The sequence below is a fragment of the Podarcis gaigeae genome (genome assembly GCF_964106915.1).
Source record: "Podarcis gaigeae genome assembly, chromosome: 4".
In the NCBI taxonomy this organism is placed as follows: domain Eukaryota; kingdom Metazoa; phylum Chordata; class Lepidosauria; order Squamata; family Lacertidae; genus Podarcis; species Podarcis gaigeae.
In genome coordinates, this window is record NC_139677.1 from 7,292,488 (window position 1) to 7,303,050 (window position 10,563).

At 42.1% G+C, this 10,563-nt stretch overlaps 2 long non-coding RNA genes across 3 annotated transcripts in view; one reads left to right on the forward strand and one right to left on the reverse strand.

Moving 5' to 3' along the window:
• The first annotated feature begins 1,142 nt into the window (after positions 1 to 1,142).
• Positions 1,143 to 5,363, forward strand: LOC310844129. 2 transcript variants are annotated; one of them, XR_014563966.1, is made up of 4 exons: positions 1,143 to 1,749; positions 1,867 to 1,964; positions 2,532 to 2,660; positions 4,888 to 5,363. It is a non-coding gene; the product is annotated as an uncharacterized lncRNA (long non-coding RNA). The 2 variants fall into 2 exon arrangements; XR_014563967.1 differs by having other exon boundaries at positions 5,165 to 5,363.
• Positions 5,364 to 7,768: 2,405 nt separating this feature from the next.
• The window catches only part of LOC310844118, a 6,928-nt gene continuing 4,133 nt past the window's right edge, over positions 7,769 to 10,563 (reverse strand). The window contains exon 2 of the long non-coding RNA XR_014563954.1: positions 7,769 to 9,417. This is a non-coding gene — a long non-coding RNA (uncharacterized lncRNA). The remainder of the gene's footprint in view (positions 9,418 to 10,563) is intronic.

Consider the following 10,563-nt stretch of genomic DNA (forward strand, 5'->3'; position numbering starts at 1 on the left):
CCTTTCTTGTTATTTGAATCCACTGGTTTGAGTCCAACCCTCCAGAGCAGCAGGAAACAAGCTTGCTCCTTCTTCTATGGGACAGCCCTTGAGATATCTGAAGATGCTTTTTCATATCTCCTCTCAGACTCCTTTTTTTCCAAGCTAAACATATCCAGCTCCTTCAACTCTTCTTCATAAGGCTTGGTTGCCCTCCTCTGCACACATTGCAGCTTGTCAACATCCTTCTTAAATTTCATCACCCAGAACTGGACACAGTATTCCAGGTGTGGTCTGAACAAGGCAGAATAGAGTGGTATTATTACTTCCCTTGATCTAGACACTATACTTTTGTTGATGCAGACAGTTGGCTGGGATTAAACTGTACAGAAGCCTTAGGAAAGGGGAAACTATGCAGAGCAGACTACAGATTGGAAAACTGATGTAAGGACATCCCAGCAAGCAAGGTGCAGAGGTGGCAGAAGGCCTCGAGGCAGGAAGGCTAGAGCGAATCTTCACACTGCAGCCAATGTCCCAAGAGAAGCGCCCTGTGCCATTTTCAAAGGATCCTTCCTGAAATACTGGCTGTGTGCTATTGCAAATGAAAGACTAAGATGATCAAGCACCTTTTGATTTAAAGTACAGCTTGTACAAAAACATAGCAAACAACTGTTGGAAGTGTGGGGAAAGTAATGGAGACATGTGCTGGACATGTAGAAAGATTATGGAATTTTGGTGCCTTGTTTATGATGAGCTGGAAAAAAACTTTGGGTTAACCTTTCTAAAAAAGCCCAAGGCTTTTCTGCTAATCATTCTCGGCAACAATATTCTGAAAAAATTGAGAGAATTTTTTCTGTATGCCACGGCTGCAGCTCGAACATTGATAGCAATGAACTGGAAAGGCGGAAATGTTTCAGCTATAACGGACTAGCAAATAAGTCAAAAGCTACTAACTGTTGTAAGAATGTATTAGAAGGTATATAAAGAATAACTCAATAATGATAGGTATATTCATTACTAGAATAAGGCTATACACCAGGAAATGATAGGAAGTCCAACTATACCTTCTTCTTTTTTCTGGTTTTTTCTTTCTTTAACTCATGTTAATAAAAAGATAAGACAACAAAAGATAGTAAAATATGAATCAGTTTAATTTATAAACAGGATACTGCTTGTATATGGTTTTTGCTTACATGGATTATATATATGTTTAGTCAAGAAGATGTACAATACATATGTATATGTATGTTATATGAGATATGCTATATGAAATGTGTCGTATGATATAATAGATTTTTAATAAAGCAAAAAATAAAAAAAAATAAAAAGTACAGCTTGCTTGTAGGCCCAGAAAATGGTCTGCTGGTAAGGTCTCTCAAGTCCTGGGAGTGAAAAGTTACTCTGCTATGGTTTGGGATTGTCTGTGGCAGCCTTCCTCTTCTCAGCGCTAAATTTGCAACTCTCCAATTCTGTGATTCTATGATTCTTAGCCACAGGACAGAAACAGAGGGGGGCCAGTGGCAGGACATCTTGAGTCTTTGCAAGCATGCATATTGAATGCTTTCAAAGCCCTCCATCCTTTGCAAACAGTTGGTTGGAACACCAGTGGAGTTCGGTCCTTTCATCATGGCAAGCAGTGTGATACTTACATAGCCTGCATCCATCCCACTTCTCATACAGTAGAGCATTGAGAACTGATGGCCCTGAGCAAAAAAATCAGCTCCCTGAAGGTTACCATCTGGCTCCGAATTGCCAAGCCAGAGTCAAATGGTGTGTATAAATTTCCTTGTGGCTTTGAGTGGATACAAGAAACAGTGGTGAAAATAACCATTCTGCAAGTTTCTTAATAACATAAAAAATATATCCATTCTCCTCTTTTTTTGGCAGCAAAAAATTTCAGAAACTTAAAGAGGAAAGGAGCTTTAAAATTTGCCTTGAGGAATGGTTTGGGGAGTGTTTTATCTTTAGGCACACTAATACAAAAGGTACGTAATAAGCAAGTTCTCAATTTTTTGCAATACCTGAAAATTCAAGTTTATTATTCAAAATAATATGTTTGTTTTTGTACTGAATAATTGCACCTTTTGAGGTTTTAATGATAACTCTGTTGGAGAACAGTGCCTACTATCCAAAGTATTCAGAGTGGTTTGATTAATAGTGATAAAATACTTTAAATTAAAATTGAGTGGAGAGTTGCTTACTGAGATGACCAATTCTTACAATGGACATCATATATATGTATATTCAATGGGTAAGCTTTTAATAAAAAAGCTATAACATATACATTATGCTGTAAGAATATACAGATTGCATAGTAATTCAATTGCTACATGTTTGAATGATGCATTGAGACTTCCTTCCACATCTGACGTGGCTGTGACATCACCTAGCCATATGGAAAATATATTTTATTATATGTTAAAGACATTATAGTTAAAGAGATCCCATTGATACCTATAAATATTTTATGTGAAGCCTTATGTTAGATCTGAACACAGACAGTTATTGGCTAATTCATTAATTATAGGTAGGATTTTATTACTAAATATTAGGAACAAGACCATTTGCCAAGTCCTGAGATCTGGAAATGAAAGAATTGGAAGATGGTGTTGATTTGTAATAGCACAATCCTAACCATGTTTTCTCAGAAGTAAATCCTACTGAGTGGGGCTTCCTCCTAGGTAGGTAAGGCTAGGATTGTAGCCATAGTTGACCTGTTTTAAATATCTCCAGGGTGGAAATATTGATTTAAACCAGGCTTTGTTAACACAATAGAACCTATTTATGCAATACTTGAACAAGACTGTACCATGGTGACCTGTTCATCTAGTAATACTGGCTCTGGTTTGAGATAGATGCTGAATATTTTTCTCATTTTCTTTCTCAGTTTGGGCTGTAGTGCTTTTTGTTCATTTAGTTTCTCTTGTTTGTACAGTAATGACTACAGTGATGATGTACCGTACATGCATTTGTGTGTATGAATATATCAGAGTGGATGTGCTCATGGGACTTGGGCTTAGTTGTCATGTGAGGTGGTAGATGCATTTTAGAAGTTCCTCCCCCTCCGCTCTTTCCTCAAAGTGCTTCTCCTGTGGGAATTTCAACTCCCAAAGTGATATTTTCCACAGCCCTGTTTTCATGATTTAGCCTCTTTTCTGTAAACAATTTACTGTAATAAAGTGTGAACATCAGGGCTGTGTAGGAAGGTGTTAGTTTTTTGGGTCTAAAATGAGTGGCGTCTCTTCTAATGAGGGGCAGCTGAGTGGTACCATATGCTCCTAAGTTTTGAAATTAGTCGATCCACCCGTTTAAACGACTTGTCATTTTTCTATTTTGTTCATGCTTTCAGTTCCCTGAACTATAAGCTTGATTATTATGGAATGATCTTCGTTCTTTTACCCAGGTCCTTTATTCAAAGCTATTAATGTGATGTTCAGCAGGTGCTGACAGACATAAAGACCTCCTTGAAAAGAGCGAAGATCAGAAGCTTGGCTCTCCAGGGGCTTGGCTCATTAGCAATTATCAATGGACTTATACATTATGAGGGAACTCTGGGAACATACAGATCCCTAGCTCAACAAGAAACCTCAATCATCTATCTGTTTGCTAAAAGCCCATTATAAATACCTTTTTCTGCAGCAAAGAGAACTTTAGTAATGGAAAATATAAGTAGCAGATACCTGACTAGTATCCACCAGTAGCACAAATGACAATCTTTCTGTCCTCAGAAAGCCTTCTTTCTAGATGGGGTGGGGAGACATGTTAGTTTATTCATAAGACTGTATAAATTGAGAAGGGGGGTTAATTTTTAACCAAGAGAGGGACATACAGGTGAGGGCACATTAATCAATGCTACAGGGTTTTCTTTTTTTTCCTGGCAGTGTTTCAAAACCAGGGGTAGGAGAGCACTTTCAGTCCAGCAGCAGGCATAGTCAAACTAAGACATGGTTGGGCTATGAATGCAACTCTTACCTGTGTACAATGGGCTTAATTCCAGCTACTAGATTCCTACAGACAGACATACAGTCGTATCTCCATTCTGGCATGAAAGAGACACCATCACTTTTCAAGGACACATTCTGGCAAAAGGAAGGTACAGAGCAAGGCCGGCTAGGGAGAAGCCATGGTGTAGGGAGGACCAGGGAGAGAAACCTGGAGGGCTCCATTTGGCTTCCACACCTGAGGTTCCTTGCCCCTGCTCAAGACAAACTCAGGATTAGGGCAGGTGAAGAGGGGAGAGGTTCATGGCACAAATGGGTATGAAGTTTAGATTAACTACACTTGGTGTCTGATGCAGGAATGGGGAGAACATGTGCAGAACAGTCTTGGCTGTCCCAGTCACATCTAGTTTGGTCCTTAAACACTACAATCTGTAACCCACGCTGAGATCTTAGGATGAAGGGCAGGCAGCAAACAAACTAGTTTCTTTTGCTGCCGTTTGTAAAGCTATTGTTGTTGTTTAGTAATTATTTCTAAGTACGATGTCTCATTGCAGTAGCCTTTTCTGCCCTTACTAAAATTTCAAGTAAAAAGCCCTTGTTGCACTTGTGCTTGTGTGTAGGAGCTATACACAAGGCTGGTTGCTTTAGCTAATTTCACTCTGATATGTAGCTATATTTAACACATGGAATTTCTGACCTATCAGCAGAAATGCTCTAGCTATGAAGCAAATGACTCTTAATGTGAGCAGCTAAAGAAGCTTTGATTGTTTTTCCTGCTACTAGGCCAAGTCACTTAAGGAGAGGTTTACAATACGGGGTTACAATTCTCATTAAAATACAAGTTTCTGAAAGATTAAAAGGTATCCTTTACTTTGATCTGCGAAAGGGAAAAGGAAAAGAGTTTATCAGCTTCAAGGGATTTCGGGTTTGCTATGGAGAATTTAACATAACCATAAATTTGTTTCAGTTGAATGGAGTGTTTTAATGTACACGAAATCAGACACAGGAAGTGTTGGGAGCAGAAATTTGGAAAGAAGAAAGCAAAGAAGAAAGGATCAACACTTTAACATAAACGCAAAGGAGTTTTAACCTTCTATAATAATATTCCACCATGTCTGTGTGCCTGTTTTCTTGGTGCTAGTGAGGGAGATACTTCAGAGAACCTCCCAGTTTCCACCTGAGAGACAGATTCCCAAATCCTCCTTTCCCATTACTGCAGACTAAGCCATATCATTGCTTTACAGCAGTGCCATGAGAACATCACAGAAGAAGGTAAGAGCCAAGAGGACCAAAAGATGAAGAGGAATCAGGGATCCAGAGGAAGGAAGCTGGAGCTAGCAGTCAGCCATTCATCTTCAGACCTTATTTGCAACCCTATTTCCAATCACATGCACACCATTTGATATGCATTTTGCAAGTATGTTTTATACCCTCTGTAAAGGATGTTGTAGGGACGCAGGTGGCGCTGTGGGTTAAAGCCTCAGCGCCTAGGACTTGCCGATCGAAAGGTCGGCGGTTTGAATCCCTGCGGCGGGGTGCGCTCCCGCTGCTCGGTCCCAGCGCCTGCCAACCTAGCAGTTCGAAAGCACCTCCGGGTGCAAGTAGATAAATAGGGACCGCTTACCGGCGGGAAGGTAAACGGCGTTTCCGTGTGCGGCTCTGGCTCGCCAGAGCAGCGATGTCACGCTGGCCACGTGACCTGGAAGTGTCTCCGGACAGCGCTGGCCCCTGGCCTCTTGAGAGAGATGGGCGCACAACCCCAGAGTCTGTCAAGACTGGCCCGTACGGGCAGGGGTACCTTTACCTTTTACCTTTAAAGGATGTTGTAAGGGATGTGGGTGGCACTGTGGGTAAAACCTCAGTGCCTAGGACTTGCTGATCGCATGGTCGGTGGTTCGAATCCCTGCGGCAGGGTGAGCTCCCGTCGTTCGGTCCCAGCTCCTGCCCACCTAGCAGTTCGAAAGCACCCTTAAGTGCAAGTAGATAAATAGGTACCGCTTTATAGCGGGAAGGTAAACGGCGTTTCCGTGTGCTGCTCTGGTTCGCCAGAGCAGCTTCGTCATGCTGACCACGTGACCCGGAAGTGTCTGCGGACAGCGCTGGCTCCCGGCCTCTAGAGTGAGATGAGCGCACAACCCTAGAGTCTGTCAAGACTGGCCCGTACGGGCAGGGGTACCTTTACCTTTACCTAAAGGATGTTGTGGTGCATTTTATATTTAGCTGTGTTTTGGTATTGGAAAGAAGGCAGAAGAAAATCCACATTTCACTGGTGATGGATGGAAATATGATCAACTAGCATTGTGGATTCAAAGATCTGCACTGGGACCTGCAGATCCGATGGTTTATGATGCGCTAAGAACCAGGAGGGCAGACCTGGCTTGCCCATCTCCTCCACCCATGTACTGATGATTCACACCATGTTGACCCACTCATCCACATTCAAATAACTGGTCAGCATGGTTGACCCTACATGAGCTGGAGGATGGATTTCTGAAGCAGGGAGCCTTCTGTTCTCCAGGAAGCTCCCTGCACTTTTTACAATTTTGCAAATTCAAATAGCTAAAGCTAAAGTATCTTTAAGAAAATAGCAACAGTATTCCAGTTTCTAAAATGTATAGAAAAGATTCACAAAAAGTGAAGAAAATAAACATTGGCTTTCAAGAGCAAAAAAGATTGTGGTCATGGCTAGCTTTTTCTGTTTTTTAAACCTATTAGGTCAGGTTTATACTGAATTAAAGTTTGCCACTCTGCTCCCAAATCAGTGAGGTGCTAGTTTTTGTGACACATGTGCTAAACTGCAATCATGCACTATTATTAGTTCCCTGCTGAGAGCTAAAGATGAAGTTTGCTAGCATTGCTTTATGTATTATGCAGTTGTACATGGAAGGAAGACCAAAAAGCCATACCTGTTTGAACAGAAAGCCTGAAGCCAGAGGCTTTCTGTGACTTAGATTACAATCTGAAACAATTCAGGGCTGCTGACAAGGCAGTATGAGGGTACAAACCTACTGGGCCTCATGCCAACATGGGACCCAGACTCTTAGCTTTCATTAAAAAAAAAAGTTTATTGGGAATTTTAAAAGAAAGTTATAAAACAACTCCTGGAGATAACTTTAAAGCTTCAGTTTTTGGCAGGCAGCACTATTGCTTAATCACAGTTGCCAAGGAATTAAAGAAAGGAATGTTGACCAGCAGAAAGAAATAGGGGAATGTGGTTGAAGGAACTTACTGGGGTATGTTTGTTTAAGCACCTTCCTCTGTACCGATGTTATTTCATTCATTCTGCTGCCGTTACAGAACAAAACACAATTGCCTGGGTGCACACCACCCCAATCTCCAAGCAGTGCAAGATTCCAGGGGCGCCAGGCACTTACCCCAGGGTCTGTGTTTGTTCTGCTCCCACAGGGTCCAGTTATTTAGTGACAGCAAGTCTGTGTATTAGTATTAGGTAGAAGGAATAATAATGCTGCTCCTCTAAGAAAAGGTAGTACCTTTCCAGACCTCAAGGCAGGCTGGGAAATGAAGGCACAGTAATATTCTAGTTTCTATTGGCTCTGCCCAGAGCAGGGGGAAACTCCCTCTCTCTTTTGCAACCTAGTTCTGTTTTAGTTCTTGCAAGCCCAGGAAGAGGGGTAAAGTCACTTGTTCTTACAGAACTTCACAAAGAGCTTCCTAACCACATTCATTCAGAGCCAAAAGAACAGCCTACTGGAATGTGAGGAAATACCTCTTCAATAAAATACACATTTGAGAGCTTTGTGGAATTTTGTTTATGCTCTCCAGATTGAGAAAAGCCTCAGGACGGAACAGTGTTTCCTTTTGGAAATGAAGCAGAGCGGAGACTGTGGTGTCTTTATGATATATGGTTTATTTACACATATATATAACCTGAGCCTATGATGGAGGGGTTCGCAGCATTAACACCCCAAAAGGGTCTTGTTTCTCCCTTAGCCACAGCCTGGCATTCAAGCAGAGAATAAGCATTGCACTCTGATCCTCTGCTAGCTGCTTTTTTCCAGCTTCTAGCTCGCCTAACAGCAAATTCTGCCCTCAAACTCAGGTTTTGTCCTTCTTACTGAGGGTCCAACCATTTTTGGTCTGTCACAGAGCTCCCTTTCATTTGTTCTCTTAATGGCCCATCACCCAGACAGTTACCTCATCAGGAAACTAGCCTGGTTTGTTTGGTTTTTAACACTTGCTAGAATTAGAGGGGTGTGGCACCCACAAACTCATAACATTATGTTTTACTCAGAAGTAACATCCTTGAAATAAATGAGGTTTCCTTCCAACTGAGTCAAAACGGGGACTTTGCAGTCCCCTCAGCAATCTTCTATGCCCTTCACAACCACTACAGTTCATTGGTCATCACTGAGCTGTTCTTTATTAGTATACAGTAAACATAAAATAAAAATATAAAATACAGAATGAATCAGCAAATACAACGATAAAATAATTAAACACCTTATAGCTGCAGCAAGTTAAAATTCCTGGAAACTGCACTTTAACACATGGGAAACTTTAGTGATGAATGTTGGCGAACCGTTTTTTGTGTGTATATGTGTTTTGCTGAGAGTTGTGAAACTGTACATATCTGCTGCTTGCTGCTGTGTGTTTGTATCTTTATTTTCCTCCAAGGTCCTGAAAGCAATGTACACAGTCTTTCCCGTCCCACTTTTATTTTCACAACAGCCCCGTGAAGTAGGCTAGGCTGAGAGTTAGTAGCTGACATGCCACATTTGTGAAACTGAGCATGCTTAAGAGTGTTTTTCACTTACAAAGTAGTAGAATGTTGTTGTTTTTACAATATTCTGTGGTGGTTCCAATGTATGCATGAAGGAGAATTAATATGCTGCTGAGATAGGGCAGGGGTAGAATTGGATAGGTGTTTGGACACTGAAGACAGCATCTTCCACAGAGGTGTGCATTAACTGAAGCTACATTAGCTACCTGCAATTTGTGTGTGTGTGTAACTTTAAAAGGCTGAAGGTGACCTACCATATCAGCAACGAAGAGATTGATTTGATTCCCTTCTGAGAAGGTGTTGAAAAATAGCAAATGCTGTAGTTTGGACTGCTCTGCAGAGGTCTTGGCTATTATATGAGTCAGAGCAGGTATAAGTGTGTCGTCCTCTACTCCCTCCCCCACCCCACCAAAGTTAAAAGGGAAAATGTGATTTTAGCAGGCAGCATTTATTAATATCACAGAAGCTTCGTAATAAGTACTTGAATAGATGCCAAGCCTGCCATTTTTTGTAAGCAGCAGCAGACGAAATGTTCTTTTGAAGCCATGTTCATATAATATATGCCTAGTCCAAAATGGAATTTAAAGCAAATATGAAAGGTCCCACTGAGGCAAAATATGGGTAGGAATTTCAATAGGACTGTTAAAAGGACTTCAGTAATATTTGTTAGGTCATGGTCTCGCTTCTCTTCTCTTTTCTTCTCTTCTCTTTTCTCTTCTCTTCTCTTTCAAAACATACCCAAAGGAAAAGGGATCCCTGCAGCAGAAGTGAAGTCAGGGTTAAATGACATGCAATAAAGAAAGAAAACATGGACAGTAGAAAGCAACAGACCAGCGCAAAGTAAGAAATGAAATGAAGCGCCATTTGTTTTCAGAGGAGCAATAGCACTTGGTTTCTTGGTTTGTTTGTTTGTTTGTTAGTGTAATGGTTGTAAGGGGTTACTTGTGCGTAAGTTGCCTGCTAGTTGTGTCCGATTGCCTGGTTCACCATGCCTTGGCTGACAGCCCACACTCCATGGCCGGTCAGTCGCTTGCAGAATCTGTCAGTGGGCGTTTCTTGAACCTTTTCCAGCATAAGAGCTGTTTGACGCCAAGTCTCCTCCTATGTTCCCTGCGCGGAACTCATCTGCGCAAGTAAGGGGAAGGCAGGGGTGTGCCAGCGCTCTCTCCACTAGTCTCTGATGCAGGGTCTTGGAGACCAGTCTCCAATTCCTCCATCTCCCTCCCTTCTCTACTGGTGTTGCGCTGAATTCCTTCCCCCCTGCTGGTCCCCTCTCCGGCATCGCTCTGGAGCCCTGCCTTCGCCTCTCGCTCTGATGTCAGTTCCCTGACAGTTAGATACCCCACCTTTTCTCCCAAAGGGAGGCAATAAATATCCAAGGTGTGTTTATGCTATAAATGTCTACCTGGCTCCTCCTCATCCCTTGTGTTGTGTTTCATTGCCCTTCTGTTTTACTTCCCTATTGTGAAAAGGAGCGTGGATAAATTTCAAACAGTGTTTTCTTTTTAAAGCTACAATCAGTTTAGAACTACAATCAGTTTAGAACTACAGCAAGAGAGGGATGCTCACCCAAGCCACTAATTTTAGAGGAGATTGTTTCTAGGTGAATTCCTAGCCAAATTTTGGGGCAGGGGAATGATTTGTGGGTGGCGCTATGGGTTAAACCATAGAGCCTAGGGCTTGCTGATCAGAAAGTCGGCAGTTCGAATCCCCGCGACGGGGTGAGCTCCCGTTGCTCGGTCCCTGCACCTGCCAACCCAGCAGTTCAAAAGCACGTCAAAATGCAAGTACATAAATAGGTACCGCTCTGGCGGGAAGGTAAAGGGCATTTCCGTGCACTGCTCTGGTTTCACCAGAAGCGGCTTAGTCATGCTGGCCACATGACCCAGAAGCTGTACGCCG